General features: G+C 44.5%; 1 protein-coding gene across 3 annotated transcripts in view; it reads right to left on the bottom strand.

The window, feature by feature from the left end:
• tkfc (triokinase/FMN cyclase) overlaps positions 1–17,484 on the bottom strand; it is a 77,313-nt gene that overhangs the window by 44,583 nt on the left and 15,246 nt on the right. The window lies entirely within an intron of this gene.

Genomic DNA, 17,484 nt, shown 5'->3' with positions numbered 1-17,484 from the left:
TTCGAGCACAAGTCAGCTAGCAGTCTTTCCCACTCTCGAATGCTTGCAGGACTTCTTTCCTGGCCGAATTCATCTTTTTCCAGTATTTTTCAATGGGTTTGAGATGCTTTGTGCTTTTGATGCAATCTTACGCGCTTTACTGTGCTGAAAGACACATGATCTTCCGCCCAAACGGTGGGTAGCGAATTTGGCTGTAAAAGCCCTTGGTAATGCGCAAATGTCATGATTCCTTCCAAACAGGCAAAACAGTCCCACAACATAATGTATCCTCCACTATGCTTCACTGTTTCTCTCCTCGAAGGCTTTCATCTGCCAGGTTAAAAAAAAGACAAGACAAGATTTTAAAGGGTGGATCAGTGGATGTCCAGAATCATTTGGTTCCCACCATGCTTGTTTCAGCTCAATAAAGCAGGAGACTTGACAGTCATTCGCGGAGGCTGGATCCAAAATCTACAGTGGCGCTGGCTGAGGATTCCCTCTGGCATGTCTGGCGTTGTTTTAACGAGCTATCTAAATGCAAGTCAGCATCAGAGTGAGGAGGAAATGACCAGCAGACACCCGGCAAACGATGGCGAAGTCGCCTCTGTGGCTGCAGCGGCTCGATGCGGTCCGTTTCAAGAGAGGTTCTCTGTCCTCCGCGTGAATCTGTACGGGCTTCGTCACAGTCGGTATCGCTGGATTATATTCCAAAACCACCGCAGCTGGCTGAGGGTTTCCTTGTGGGTCGGGCATAGCTAATACCTGGAAATGTCACAGATGAGTTGTTTTGTTGGGCTCAGCACATCTTTTGTGGTGTTGTGGAGGTCGCGGCTAAAGTTGTGTTTTGGCCCACGGCAGCTGACAGCCCGCACAAACTCTCACCTCTAAACCAGCAATACCAGCACCTAGCACTGGTCGCAAGGTCCATCACTGGTCGGCGGAGTCATTTTCACGAGAAAAACAGCTCCATCGACCACTTAACAGACCTAATAAGACCTATAATTCAGGTATGGGTCATGGTCAATGTAAATACTGTATACATAAAAACACTCACTGTAAATCTCACTACAGCGAAAACAAGACATGGTGCAAGCATAGAACATATGGTACATTAGAGGTGTATAGAACTTGGAATGTGATGTAAATGTAGTAAATTAGGTGTACAAAACATGAAACATGATGTAAATATGTAGATTAGACCTTTCAAACAAGAAAGACGATGTAAGGATGTACATTAGAGAAGTATAGAACGTGCAAATATGGACATTAAAAATAACGGACATTAGGTGTGTACAATATCTCTGTCGGGCCAATTATATATTATTCGTGCACTCACTGTCGTACTACTAGTCACTTTAAACCGCATAAATTTCTTGAAGTCACATTGTTCACTGTACACCACTATTGCTCTATTAGCCATTTCAAACTCCTCTAAATTACTAGAGGACTAGCTAAAAAAATTATAAAAAAATAAAAAGACCTTTTATTGCTTAGTGACTCTTCATACTGTGTATTTATGTCTCACAAGAACGTATCTGTCAAATGGCTGTCTGTTGTCGTACTAGAGCGGCTCCAACTACCGGAGACAAATTTTCATTTTTATTTGCCTAGTATGTCAAAAACACACTAGGCAAATAAAAATGATTCTGATTCTGGTGTACTACAATGTAAATATGTACAACAGGTGTTTAGAACAGGGCCTCCTGCTTTAAACGGTATGTAATGTTTAATATTTGCATTTTTTTTTTTTTTTTTTGACTTTAACACAGATCTTTACATGCCCTTTGGCTATGTATATGTTTCAGGTGTACAGTTAATGTAAACACTTGAAATGTAGACAATTGTGCACTTAAGACCTGCAATGTAAATCCAGCCTTAAAGTCGGTGCCGTGTACTGTACAAGACAAGACTTGATTGTCCACATAACACACACGCACACACACACACTTGCATCGGCCCTAAATTCTCAACTGGAAACGTTTCTCTTTCTGTTGCTAATTTACACTCACAAGGCGACCTGCTTGGCTGCTGCTCTGGGCGTCGCGCAAACTGCTGATGCGCTGAGATTTTCTGGCACGGCGCTCGTGTACCACAGCGTGGGTGTGCGCGTGTACGTGAAATAAATGGTGGGCTACTAAATGAACGGCCCTTTCTCAGAGACATTCATCTTGCCGTGACATTGAGGAGAGGGAGCGAGAGAGAGATGGGCCAGTCTAAAATATTTATTTTGCACATCAATCAGGGTTGTGGGGTGAGTGGAAAAAAGTGCATGTGTGTGCAGCGTGTACAAAAAGAACAGCAGGTAGAGCTGAAGGCCACTTTTAGTGGCGTGGCTCGAATTGTTGCGCCTGTGTGCGTGTGCGTGTCTGCAGTGGCACTCCGACCGGCTTTAACATTTGGGCTGGGGTGTGCCTGCCAAGTGACGTCGTCCTCAGGCTATGCTGCGGTTCCGATAGATACACACACACACGCGCGCGCGCACACACACACACACACACGCTTGTGGCAACGTGACATAGGAGAAATGTTTCTGCGATCCATGTGAAATCTGAGCTACTGTTGACCTCAGATGAGGACTAGAACTCAGTCCCCACCGTGCGTGTACATGATGATGATTTGGCACGACATCGTGCGCGTCAACGACGGCGATGTGTCATTATTAGTGGCGAGTCGAAGGCCTACGAGAAGATCACATTTACAACCGAAATTCTCATATTTGTTCCACGAAATTGTATTTATTCCAGTCTATTCTCTTTCTTTGGTAGCATTTCTCTTAGCTGCACTGCTTCCAATATGTGCATGAGTTAAATGTTTTTTTGTCTAATCAGATTTCAGCCTCTAAGCGTTGGCAAGTCAATCTAATCTGCCCACAGCCTTCACAATCATTCATACTGGCCAATGTCACGTAAATTATATAAGCAATGACACTGCTTCTTTAACCAATCAGATTTAAACTTTTCCTCACAGGGCCCAGTAGCTGACCCACATTAAGGTCAACATTTTTCCATCCTCTGATTGGTTGGTCAGAACAAGCCAAGTTCGACTAGCAAAAGACTTCAGTAGCGATCTGCACACATGAATACATTTAACTCAATTACTGCCACCGATGTATATGCAGGTATTTGTCAACGGGAAGGAAGAGGGTCTCGCCTAGCTTGTCTGTGAAATTCATGTTTGTATACCACTGTAATGACTAACAGATCTCTGTAGATGGCAGCATTGCATCGCTTTGGATTAGAGATAAGCACAGCTTTTGAGTTTACATTTGTTTACATTTTTGATGTTTTGTCATGTTATTAGATAAAAATTGTGAACTGCTTGAGATGATGTACTTGGCACCATTGTGTGCTGCATTTTTGTAGAGTATTGCCGATTTCTATAATCGCTGTACGTTTTGCAATCTGACGAGTCCTTCGTGTTCCACCTTAACTAAGATACCGACCCACCCAAACGCCAGCACAGTCGTTATACGCTAACATGATTCACTCATTCCATTCATTCAAAACACGCACTCTCTGGTGCGCAACACTGCAGTCACGTGAACCACAACTAAACAGAGCCGAGGCCTCGTTGCCGTGACGCTACATATCTGTGGGCAGAAAGGGGTGTTGTCCTAAATCATTTCTAATAGCTTGTTCATGATGGCGTTCTCGAATCTTCTTCTGAGAACCTGGCTGTCCTTTCCTCACGGCAAGTCAACATCGTCACCCTATCATCGTTCCCTGCTCACCAGCTTCACTGTCAGTCGCCTTACCAGGATGAATGAATGGTAAACAAATAAAAAAAGATGCAAAGCTGCTCGACGGCTTATTGAGTAGTGGATACACCAAAGCGGTTGTGTGATCTGGTTGTGATGGCACTGTGATGCAGTCCAAAGCAGGATGGAAAACCAGGTCAAAGTTGGGACATTTTTCTAAATTATCTTCCCACATGAGTCACCTTCAGCGACGACATGAAAATAAAACACACAAACGGACACGCGCACACTCCTACACGTGGCTGGCGGTAGCGAGACGACTTGTTTTGGCGAGCGTCTGTATCACTGAGCTCAAGCAAAACACACTCCGTTTAAGTTGGGCGCGGGCCAGCGATGCTGCATGCTTCTGGTCAGCTCTGCTATTCATAGAAGCCCACAAATGTAGAACACGGCACGGGTGGGTGTGTGTCTGTGTGTGTGCATGTGTCGCGGCAAGGAGCGATCATCAATCTGAACAAAACGTCCCACAAACAAATCAGAGGCAGGCATTCCTCAGGGTCCCTGAATGCATCACGAGGAAGCCGTGAAGGCATACAAAAAGTCATAGCTGTGGTTTTGGGATGCCCTGTGGTGGGGATCCAGTCCCTGAACTCGCACTGACCTGCAGTCTTGAAGGACAAAGGAAACGAAACAACACTGGACCAGCAGCAGGCAGGCTAGAAGAGAAGGAGTTACATAAAAAGCGGTGAGCTGATCACGGGAGGTTTTCTTTTTTTGTGTGCGCGCGCTGAAAAGTCCCACGTGACCGGTGGGAACAAGTGCAGCGATCAGGTGAGAGTCGACGCCTCAGATAATGCGTGTGCGGCAGTTTTGCGGCCGCAGCGGAATAGCGAACAGATGAGACAAGAGACGGAGTCAAGTTGAGGACACACAAGAGGATTACGGAGCTGATTTACAGCAGACGGCTTCTGGCGACCACAGGAGGCCTGATTAGAGGTTTGGACGCATCGCGTCGGTAGGCGGGAGCATCTTGTAACGGCCGTGTTTTGACCTCCTCACCCCAGACGGAACACGCAGCCCTTCGGAGGCGATACCAAGTCAAAAACCTTCACCTTTAAAACCTGTAAGGTGAAACATCTTCAATAAACAAGAACTAGTCTCGTCTCGATTCAACCTTTGCAGATCTGTACTGTTCTGACAAAATATGGCTTCTAAATTCAATGCACCACAGAGAAGAGTGCCAAATCAGATCGATTAACAAATCACAAAGTATATAAAACAAAAACAAAAAAATGTAACTCGCTCTTTCGTCTCTTTCGGTGACACGCGCACAGTCACGTCCAACAACGAGGCGTTCTAAAGCAGATTATGGGGTGCAGGTATAGCTAGCTAGCTAGCTAACTGCATGTTGTAATTGCAAGTGCTGATGGCACTCAAGTTCTTATATAGTGTGGGTGGGAGGACTCATGTGGCGCCGTTTTAGCAACACCCCAAAAAAAACCAAAAAATAAATCAGGAAAATTAAAGATGCTATAGCGCCACAATTCAACACTACATACTGTAGTTCTCAGTCTGTGCACGTTTTCAACAATTATCTTCAAAAGGTTCAAAATATTGAAAAAGAAATCTGTTAATTCACTTTAAAGGGTCTTTAAGTCAAGGTGTTGAATCGGTACTTGTACTTTTTCCAGTGTATTTCTTTGTAGTTGTTCTTAAGTACAGAGTATGAGTACTTTTGCCACCTTTGGCTGGTGCTGAGCCTGCATTTTGTGGAACTGATAGAGATACAAGACAGTCAATGGAAACCTCCACGTCTTTGACCCGTTCACTTATTTTTAGACGGGAAGGCGTCCAAGGAGCGTTTATGGCCCTTCAAACTCTCCGCTGTCATGTAGCGGGAAGACGAGCGGGGAAATGTATCCGCTAGCCGCCGCCAAATAGTTCAAGTCGTGCAAACATAAGACACACACTCCGCCTTTGTGTTGCGGTGAAAATGAGCCGGTCAGCACTCGGTTGGATTCCCGTAACCAAATGGTTTTCCTTTTTTCATTTGACGCTTTCTGCATTCCTCAAATAAGCGTGACTGTTAACATTCCTCTTTTTCCTCTCCTTCAGCACGTCGAACTTTGACGTCCATGAGGATCATCGGTGTTGCCCAGGATGGAAGTCTTCATCGCATCCGAGTCAGCTTCACTCACGCACGGCCTCAGGTTTGCGCAAGCGTCAAGACGGGAATCCGTTTCACGCCCTCCTGGTGAGCTCACCTTGAAAATCCCAAAAATCTTTGCTCTCGCATTGGAGACGACATCCTGTCCTGTACACTGCCGTTAAGGAAGTGTGTGTGTGCGTGCATGTGCAGGACAATTATGGGAAATTAAAGTTGACCGATGAAGGAAAATAAAGTCATATTTTTCATTATGTTCATTCTTTGAAGTGTAATTATCCACCCTTCAACCCTCTCTCTCTCTGTCTCTCTATCCTGCCCTCATATTACCTGGCGAGAGGCTTTATGCAGCGAGTGTGGCCAACGTTTGTGCAGGGAGCCAGTTATTGCTTTCATTCTCCATCAATGGATTCTGCATCTGTCTGCACTAAAGTCATGGCTCGCTGCACTGGAACACACACAGCCTTGCGCATGCCAAGATTTTGAATTTTTGTCTGGAGGTGTTTGACCCGGCAATGACATATGTGATAGAGACATAATGGTGAGTGCGCGCACACACGCGCACACACACACACACACACACACTTACAGTATCTGTCCAGACACGGTATTCCAGCCGTAAACGCATCATAAAGGCCTGTCCCGACTAATGACTCGGCTAAAGAGGGAACCAGATCGCCTGGCTCCCTCCGGCTTGTCCGCCTTTTTTCGAGAGACGTCACTTAAGTGTAGCTGACGCCTTTTTTTCCGGGGTTGGTCAGGCCACGTTCTGGACTTTTGAGGAATGCTATCGAAGAAGAAAGCCCAGGTGGTGTTACCGTTTGCTCCATGCCAGGCTGATCGCTGCTGCAGCCAAGCACAATAATATTGTAGGACACAAGGAGACACATGCGCTGATAAACACTTTCACATTACTGAAATAGTTGGGGGGGATGGGGGGTGGGCTGGAGGACACTCGTGCGAGGGTCTTCCAGGGGGCAAGCTGTTTGATGATGCCTGACGGGAAAAGGAAAAGAGAGAAGTAGTCTAGTTGTTCTCTCCGTCCGGCTCAAACTTGCCAATTCGGAATTTTTCACATCCCCTTTGACCATCTAGAAAAACGCAGTCCTTCATGTCACGCGAAACGCCATCAACAGCCGATTTAACCTTGGCAGACATATTGCACTCATACTGATGCTAAAATTGGGACTTAGCGCTGCGGCCTCTTCCAAGAGACAACAGGTACATGCAGGATGACATTTTGAAGCCGGAATAGCTGCAAAAATGAGAAAACAAGAATCCAGAATCTACTTGATTTTGCACACCACCACAAACAACACGATTCATCAACAGCGATCCAACCGTTTACGGCCACAGATGGACATATACATCAAGTTTTTCCAACGGGTAGGTGTGGAAGAGGGTCTCGCCCAGCTCGTCTGTGAAATTCAGGTTTGTAAACCACTGTAATGACTGACAGATCAGAATCAGAATCATCTTTATTTGCCAAGTATGTCCATAACACACAAGGAATTTGTCTCCGGTAGTTGGAGCCGCTCTAGTACAACAGACAGTCAATTTACACAACACTTTGGCGACATAAAGACATTGGAAAAAAACAATTGTGCAAAAAGATGCAGAGTCCTCTAGCACTTAGAGCAGTTCCAATGACTAATATTGCAATAGTCCGGTGCAATGACCATTGTGCAAAGGGCGCTGAGACTTCAAGGAGTGTATGCGGTTTAAAGTGACGAGTAGTGCGATCATCTGGGACAATGTTGGTTGTGCAAATGTTACAGATACTGTCTCTCTCTTCTACTCACAGCTTTTGAGTAGAAGAGAAAGATTAGGCGTCGAATCTCGGCTTGCTACGTCAAATATGAGGGAAAGAAATGCTAAAACGTTGGAAATCGGACAAGTTTAGACACCTCACACTCCGAGAGAGTATTTATATGTATGGTACAAACAGAGTATGTGTTGCGGCAGGTAGTAGAAAGTGTATGTTGCGATTGTGAGAAAAGATGGAGTAAATGACAAACGCCATGTCAAAAAATTCACTGACGTTCAACTGGAGCCATGCAGTTAGTCTGCCCGGCTCACGGCACGTTTCATAGTTGTATATCAATAAATAAATGATTATTTTGCCATCGAAAGCCTGTTCTCAGTCTTGTTTTTGCCGTTTTATCGTTTGAAGTGTCACAAATTCCAAAAATATTCATGTCAATATTAAGTCACTGTTCTGCTTGGTTTCTTTTCATAAAAAGCTCGTTTTCGCCAATTTTTGGTCAGAAAGCCATGTTCAACTGCTGATTACTAAAGAACGGAAAAAGAAAGAAACAAACCTTTATTTCTGGTAAAAGAAGGTCTACTCTTTCTTTTGATCGGTTCGGTACTTATATTTTCCCAGAAAACAATATTTTGTGGGTCTTGAAAGATCAGTCCAAATGTTCTAAAACAGCTAGCAATATGGGGAACGATGCTTTGGAAACGGCTGGTAGTGAATGAGTTAAAAACCAACTAGACCATGAAATATGATCGATATATTTACATTAGGTGTATAGAATAATTCTGATATAAATATTGTGTTACACCAGTGGTTCCCAAAGTGGGGGGCGCAGGACGAATTAATTAATGAAAACTAGGCTTTACACGATTTTTGGGGCCGATCACAGTTAAAAAAAAAACGATAACCGATCACCGAGCCGATAACAGGATGGAGCAATGTGTCTATTTAAATGACTTATACATTTACTGTGTATACTTGTGCACTGTATACCGAATATCGTCAAAAATATCTTGTCAGGTCATGTATTCTAATCAGTCAGGTCACACCAACATTACATCATGACAGAAATAATGGGTGCTAACTTACTGTAATTAAATTACTCCACACACATGAAGCATGATTCAACATAACGCCGGCATATTTACGTACAACCGTTAGTGCTAGCACTAGCTTGGCTACAAAATTGCATATAGGCACTAAAAGAGAATTGCAGTGTGAATCCAAGCTGCCTCCCCAAACCCCCAACGGATTCCACTTTGCCACCAACTTTTCCTTCGCTTCCTCCTGACACCTTTTGACCCGAAACTCGACTCTGCCGCTCCTGCCCCGCTAACACTCAACTCACCTCGTCGCCTTTCAGCAACCCCAAAACTCTCACCCGGTCCAAGCAAACCTCCTCCCTCCCTCCCCCTGCCGCCAGCTGTAACCCGAAACGCACCTTTACACATTGTTTTGCGCGCACACACACACGCCACTGCAAGTCTCCCATAACTTCACACGGGGTGCTGAACTTGTGACCTGCCTTTCTCCGAGACCTGCACCAACCTCTAAAACACACACACACACACACACACACAAACACACAAACCAACTTTCACTTCATCCAATGAATGTGAGTGAAGTGGACATTGCGAAAAAACTTGAGTTGGCGACCACCTGAAGTTATGGGAAGTTACTTTTGGTTGTGGGGTCCTTTTAGTGACCGGAAAACTATCAAAAGTACCCTTTGCATTTCCACCCAAAATTATGGGAACTTTTGGTTCTGGGTACTCTCGGTGCTGGGAAACACTTTGTCTAAGAGTCAAAGGTTTCCTAAATGTGGCAACAGATACAATTAATCAGAAGCCACTTTTCCATCTAAAATTCCTGCAACTTCAGTTTCTGGGTATTGAAATTACCCATTGTATAGGAGCTGCATTTCTGCCATGCACACTTTCCTGCCATTCAATGCAAACAACTCCTGTTTACATGGATGCTAATGTTAGCAATGCTAGCACCGTGGACACTTCCAAATGTTTTTTTATAGACCCAGTGACAGCAGGCTTATACCACTGAGAAGAAGTTATGCTGTGGTTTGATTTGGGGATACATAGTCCTTGCATTGTGGTCAAATCATTTCCACAAAAATGTTTTATATAACTTTATGGGTCAATTTCTTATATTTAGAGCGCAATGTCTGGTCTTATTTTACCCACTGTCTGAATATGTGTGTGCGTGTGTCGCTACTAGGTCTGTACTATTTATTTATTGCTCTCCAAGCTCCAACTGAAAAGAAAATCTTCAACTTCAGCCTCAGCCTGACCCGGGCCCACATGTGTGTGCGTGAGTGCGTGCATGAGTGTGTGCACGTGAACATTACGCCAACAGTGTCATCCTTACCTCTGCTCGACCTGCGGGTGTGTGTGTGTGTGTGTGTGTGTGTGTGTGTGTGTGAAGCGGAATCGTTTTCACCTATTAACCTTGTCAACTTTCAACTCCCCACAGGACTCACTTTCACAACTATGTGTTGGCATGTGTGATTTTACGTAACATCGCCGTTGTCGTTAACGCTCACCTAATTCCAACCTTCCCACATAAAAAAAGTGTAAAACATGCGCTTCAAAGCAGCTGCAGTCCACTTGCGGCGGCCAACGCTTGTGAGTGCGCACAAAAACAAAAGGTGCCATTATACAGTACAGTACTAAGAAAGTGAAAAAGATGAAAGTGTCAGAACACATTAAGCCGACACAAAATTACACGTTTTTTTCCCTCATAACGCTGTATGTCCACAATCGCGCCAGGTCTCACAACTGGCGACGTTAATAAATTGGCCGTACAACTATCAATTCTGCTGAATTCAGAGAACACAACGAGCGTTCTTTTACTTTGCAAACACCTGTGCTTGTTGCTGCCCCACACCCTGTGGAATAAAAGAATAGAATAAAAACACGTATTGGCGAAGTGAGGCGGCCTTTCAAAACGCTGGCATGTGCGCGTGTTTCACAACCACATGGACATAATTCAACCAGTAAATAGAAGGAATCACACTATAAACATGAATGAGGAATGTGCTTTATAATATCTAGAATGCATGTTTGATTTTTCACATGGTGGATCAATGATTTATTAGCATTAATATGATGTTTTCTCACACTTTAAATTTGGCCTTGCACAGTAGGCACACACACACGCGCGCGCACGCGCGCACACACACACACACACACACACACAAACGCCCTCGGATGGAAATAAAATCAAGTAGAAGATTGAGCGCTTGTGGACGCCAAGGGACACACAAACACACATACAAACATGGAACTGACAAAAGAACACACGCACTAGTTGACTCCTGGTGATTAACAGCTGACTTGTTTGTCCACAAAGCCAAAAGTCATGCACGACTTCACCCCAACTAACCAAAAGCAGTCAAAAAATGTAGAGGACATCAAAACAACATAACCACACAAACATCTGAAAATGTGTGTCAGAGAGACGACACACACACACACACACACACACACACACACACACGCTGCATTGGCACCAACTCGCCAAAACATCCCCAGTTACACAACAGTTCCAGGAAGACATCAAAGGTTGTGACCTCTGGAGCGCACACACAATCTGTGCGTGTGAGATCAGATATGCTCTCCGATGCTTTCTCTTTGGCTTTTCATTGTCAGCTGCCAGACGAGGCGTCCAGCGCTCGCTCGAGTCGTTTTTCGACGAGCAAGGAGAGATGATGTCACCGGGTCATCTCCAGGTGGCGTGGGATTATTGCTGTGTTTAGTGCTGGTGCGCGCACATACACAAACACACATCGTGTCTTATCTTTTAGGCTGCGTATGGATAACGCTTGAAAACGGTACATTTAAAAAGGAAACTAGAACACCTTGCGCTGACCTTTTACCTTGGGCTTCAGGAGCTTTGCTGAAAATTGATTTGTCCATGTGTGCAAAGGATGTGATTTGTACAGTCCTGTTTGTTTGCCTGGTGTGTGTGTGTGTGTCTGTCAGGTGTCAAGTTTACCCCTGGATCGACCCAAGCTGGGAATGATCTCGTCTCTGCGGGGGAAGCCAAAAGTGATGTTCTATACGGTGTGTGTGTATGTGTGCGTCTAACCCGAGGATGACTCACAAACCATCTGGAGGCCAGATGCAGATTTGAACTCCCCCCCTCCTTCCCCCCGCATCCGCCCCCCCCTTCAAGTTTCTGTGAGTCCCCTTAGTTAACCTGTGAACTTTGACCTGTGCTCCGCATGCTTGGATAACGACAGCGTGTGAGTTCTCGGCGTGCGCACGGCTTTCTGGTCAAGTTCACTTACAAGAAGTGAGGATGCAGACTGTTCCGCAATGACGGTTATAGCTCGATTACTCGCCACTCATGTTTTGGCATTAACAACACGGACGGCTCACTAAAATCAACAGGTGGTGTGGGGAATCAATTACGTCATCGACTGATTGAAGTCAACTCAACTATCGTCATTAGTGTCAACTACAAATAAAATCTGATGTGTTTTATTGTTTTCAATGCTTGTGTGTCTACTTGAAATGTTATTGAAACATGAAAATGAAGGTTTACGATGTTGTTGGTTGTTTTGAAATGCCATTAAAGCATCACAGGAAGGATGACAATCCCCCCCCCCCACCACCCAAAAAAAGGAGAAAGAATAATAAAGGTAGGGGAGGAAGCGGTTTGACAATGTGCTCTCTATCATGTTGAGGCAGAGCTCAGAAAGCAAGCGTCGGGGCCTGGAAACCATTGCACGACACTGGGTGATAATTAGGAGATAATTGGTGGACACATTTAATGCGGATAATGTCTTAATTGCAGCCATAATGTTTCCCCCGACGTGAGAACAAAGGGCATCTTTCAGTGGCGACACGCAGCCCCTTTCGTGTATGTTTGTTGTCGCTCCTCTTCAAGCAGTAAATCTCACGCTGACCTCAACTGGCGCGCCACTGGAACTCATCTTTGGTAAATTACGCTTACGTCAATCCCAACGAGCCCAACGCCTCACAGTCTGCGTCACCTCTGTGTGGCGCTCAATTGGAATGTTTTTTTTGAAGAACTAAATAAAATAAACAAAATAGTCTGCGTGCGTGGCCGCTTTAGAGCACCTTGTTGTCGGCCGTGGGTGTGCGCAGATCATATTTTAAAGACATTGTACACGTATTAAAACACACAAAAAACTAAGCGTAAAATGTTTGTGAAGTGCCTGCGTGTTAGACATGTGCTCCAGACGCTGCTACAGTCACGAGACATTGTGCGTCCGTGAGACAAACGCTTTTCCCGCCTCTACTTAAATGTTTACATTTTACTGTTAATTTCATTTTTACATTTTGAGACTACTTTGAATTTTTGAGAGTAGAGTAGCCCCGTTTCCGAGGCTACTAGCTCCAACCGCACCAACTGCCGGGCACCAACGAGGGTCTTGAGCTATCCCACAGACTTCGCCTCCAAAACTCCAACCAAATAAACGTGAGTCTGGACTTGTGCACCACTTGCACCCTGCTCCTTCAGATGATTTCCCTGGTAGAGAGACGTGCCCGCCAACTAGCACAGAGTAGTTTGGTAACTGTAGATGTGGCAGGGATGTAGGTTGTAGCTGACCTACTAATCCTGTTAGCATTAGCCCCAAGATGCTAGCTAATCGCGGTGAGCCTGTCAAGATGCAGGACAGATTCACTTCTTTAGCTAGTCCCATTCATACTCAGTCTACTGGCTCCCGCACGTTAGTCATCGGTGACTCCATCTCTCATAACAACAGGCTTAAAAACACAGCCACTGTAATGTGTATTCCTGGGACCAGAGCACCCGACATTGAAGCTAGCCTTAGGGAGCTGATTCACAGTAGGCCTAAACACCAGCGTGGAACTAACAACACTAGCTACTGGGATATAGTGATACCTGTCAGCTCCAATGATATGCCGTAAGGATGAGGGAATCAGGGATAACAAAGAGTAACATAGCCAAGACTTCTCGTCCAATCTTGCCAGAAAGATGTGTCGCCATCGAGTAAATGTCTCTGGCCACTTGCCTGCAAGAGGCAATGATCAGATTATTCTCACTTAACCGCTGGCTGGCTAGCTTCTGTAATGAATAGGAACAGCAGTTTCTAGATAATTGGCCTTCGTCCTGGTGGACTCCCGGGTTGATGAGGGCAGACGGCCTTCACCCAAACGGGGAAGGCGCCATCACTCTTTCTAGAAACATACAGTAGATTACTGTTTGAGCTTTCCATGACAGTTCACGGTAGAGCAAGCCGGGACACAGGTGATTAGCGAGCCTGTTAGAATGGGTGTGGAGTCTGTGACGTTAAGGCTAACTACTAGCGCTATGCTGGACTCTAACAACACACAGGCATATATGTAGAATAGAGTGACATACTACACATTCTGATACACTATCCACGAAAACCTATTATGCTTTCTACTGAGGCAGTATTGTGTGATGAGTTTAAGCACTCTTCTCCGGTTCGTTCTATCGATGACAAGCAATCTTATAAATATTACTACTATGAATATCCTGTGGGCAAACAGCACCGATCAACCCTCTTTAATGAAAATCGCTCCTATGAATATTAGATCACTTTCCTGAAAAGCTTTGCTAGTCAATGATCTTATCAGAGAACATAATCTTAATATGATTGGTCTTTGCGAGAGTTGGTTAAAACCAAATTAGTTTTTAAGACTTGGTTAAAACCAAATGAGATTTTAACCACTTAATGAGGCGTCTCAACTAAGCTTTGTGAGTTCACATGTTGCGCCTCCTATTAAGAAGGGCGTGGGCATCGCCCTCATCTCCGAATCCGTTTTCAACCTTAGCACTAGCCCTAACATCAACTTTAAAACATTCGAGGTTCTTGTTATGCGATCTACAACACCATTGTCATACTATCCTTCAGTTATCTTCCGCCCCCCTCCTGGCCCTTACTCTTGCTTTTTAGATGAATTCTCAGAATTTAAAGCTGACTTGATGACCCACGCAAACAATATATTAATCATGGGTGACTTTAATATTCATACGAAGTCCCTGTCAGAACCTCTTTGTACAGCGTTTCAGACAATAATTGATACTTTTGGTTTTGTGCAATTAACACATGAACCGGCCCAAAATAACGGTAATACTTTAGATTTGGTTTTAACCCGGGACATTGCGATCTCAAATGTAACGGTACTCCCCTATAACACTGCTATGTCTAACCATTAATTCGTAAAATTTGAAGTTTTGGCCCATTTCCATCATTATGAGCACAGCCAAAGCTATAGCAGCCGTAGTATAAGTTCTTCAACTACAACTGCACTCGCTGTTATTACCCCTATAACTATTACCCCAGCAATTGCCTCATTTCCTTCTTACGTGGGTCCCATTGATAATCTCACAAACGATTTTAATGTGGCTCTGTGTAGCGCTCTTGACACCGTAGCACCATTTAGACTTAAAACGTGTCCTGAGAAATGTACTCCTTGGTTCACAGATGAAACCAGAGAACTAAAACATGCTGGAAACTTCAGCGCAAATGTTGTGCGACTAAACTTGAGGTCTTCCGTCAGGCAAGGGAGGAGAGTTTACTGAACTACAAACAAGCTCTCATCTCAGCTAAAAATAATTTGTCTTAATAAAAATAACCCTAAATACTTATTTGATACAGTAGTGCTTGCAATGTGCTTGCTCGACCCTCTTCCTGGGAAACCCGTTAAAGAGCTGTTTTTAATCTTAGGACCTTCAATCTTAAATATTATAAATTTATCACTCTCCTCTGGCGCTGTACCTGCAGCTTTCAAGACAGCCATTATTTGACCCAGGCACAAAAGAACCAACCTCGACCCTGAGAGTCTTTGCAATTATAGGCCGGTGTAAAATCTACGCTTTATTTCAAAAGGTCTTGGGGAAAAAATGTAATATAACAGTTTAATGATCACGTAGCCTCTAGCACTCTCTTTGAACTTCTTTAGTCCAGATTCAGAGCAGACCACTCCATTGAAACGACCCTTGCAAAAGTGCCGAATGATCTTTTACTAGCTATGGATTGCGACACCTCATCTATGCTATTATTACTCGACCTTAGCGCTGCCTTTGATACCATTGATAACAATATACTACTAGATCGCCTCCAAACGCGTGTTGGTATCGTTAATCGGTCCTCTTTTGTTCAGTATTTACATGCTGCTGCTTGGGGATATCACACGCAAATATAAGATTAGCTTTCATTGTTATGCAGACGATACTCAGCTATTCATGCCATTAAAACTAACTAACGCATGTGATTGCTCAATTCTGAAGACATGTCTTGCTGAAATTAAACAGTGGAAGTCCTGTAACATTTTGCTCCTTAACCCTGAGAAAACTGAGCTGTTGATTATTGTCCCTGCTAGACATAGCCACTTGTTTAAGGAACCCACTCAGAGTTTTGACAAAATCACCATTACCCAAAGTGAGTCAGCAAAAAATCTCGCCGTTATATTTCACTCAACTCTTTCCTTTCAAAAGCACATTAACAATAATACCAAATCTGCGTTTTTTTTTCATCTTCGCAATATGGCCTTTGAACTTGGTGAGTGCCTGGGAGTTGGGTGTGGCCGACAGCAGCTCCTGTGAAAGTGTGCTAATTGCGTTTTTCTGTTCTCCCAGCACTCAGTGAATGGGTAAAAAGTGCATCGGTGACTGTGTCTCTTCTTTCTCACATAAGAGGGCATTGCAGTACATAGTGGGGGAACACTGTTTTCAACACATGCTAATACAATCAATCAATCAATCCCATAAACAACAGAATGTTGACAACTGTTGTTTTTTTAAACATGCTTTGCTGAAAATGTGTAAAACAGTGGTCAGTAGCTCACCCTCGCGCAGCCGCTGCCAACACAGCTCCCCCACCCCCCACCCGCACTGACATTTCCATGAACCGCCGCTTGATGTTCCTCAGATGACGAGGAGCGGGATGAAAGAGAAACTCCAAAAAGAAACAATCAAAATCTGCCGCGCAGATGTCTCGTGCGTGCACCGCGACTGAAGGAAAATCTGCCCCAAGCCCCTGCCACGCCCCCCCCACCACCCCCCACCACCCCCAGTTTTCCCCAGGATGAGACGGAAGCCTGCATCTCCAATACTCGCCATCAGGGACAGCGTGACATTGACAACGTGTGTGGAACTGGACTCGTCGTAAGTGAAGGTGAAGCAAGAGAGGACGTCACAAGGCCTGACAAACAGCCTTTCATACTTGACAAAAGCAAACCACTGTGGTTACATCAGCTCAAACTCTTTCTTAAAGTTGCAATATATGAGAAAAATTAGACGACTAAGCAGTTTAATAGGCAGAAAATAATCTCCACACATTTACCGTAATTTCTTGTGTATAATGCGCAGCCATGTATAATACGCACCCCAAAGCTGACCTCAAAATTCTTGAAAACCCTTCTATCCATGTATAATGCATTTTTACAATGCATGATTTTGCTTCTACCCATATGATCAAAACATTATTATCTGTATTTTGTTAGTTTTTTCAAAGTATTATTCTAAAATTAAGCACTTCATTTGAACATTTGAAATATCCATCCATCCATCCATTTTCTGAGCCGCTTCTACCTCACTAGGGTCGCGGGCGTGCTGGACCCTATCCCAGCTGTCATCGGGCAGGAGGCGGGGTACACCCTGAACTGGTTGCCAGCCAATCGCAGGGCACATACAAACAAACAACCATTTGCACTCACAGTCACACCTACGGGTAATTTAGAGTCTCCAATTAATGCATGTTTTTGGGATGTGGGAGAAAACCCACGCAGGCACGGGGAGAACATGCAAACTCCACACAGGTGGGACCGGGGATTGAACCCAGGTCCTCAGAACTGTGAGGCTGACGCTCTAACCAGTCGGCCACCATGCAGCACGCATTTGAAA

The sequence above is a fragment of the Phycodurus eques genome, chromosome 23 (assembly GCF_024500275.1).
Source record: "Phycodurus eques isolate BA_2022a chromosome 23, UOR_Pequ_1.1, whole genome shotgun sequence".
Lineage (NCBI taxonomy): Eukaryota > Metazoa > Chordata > Actinopteri > Syngnathiformes > Syngnathidae > Phycodurus > Phycodurus eques.
This window is presented reverse-complemented; position numbering and strand designations above follow the sequence as displayed.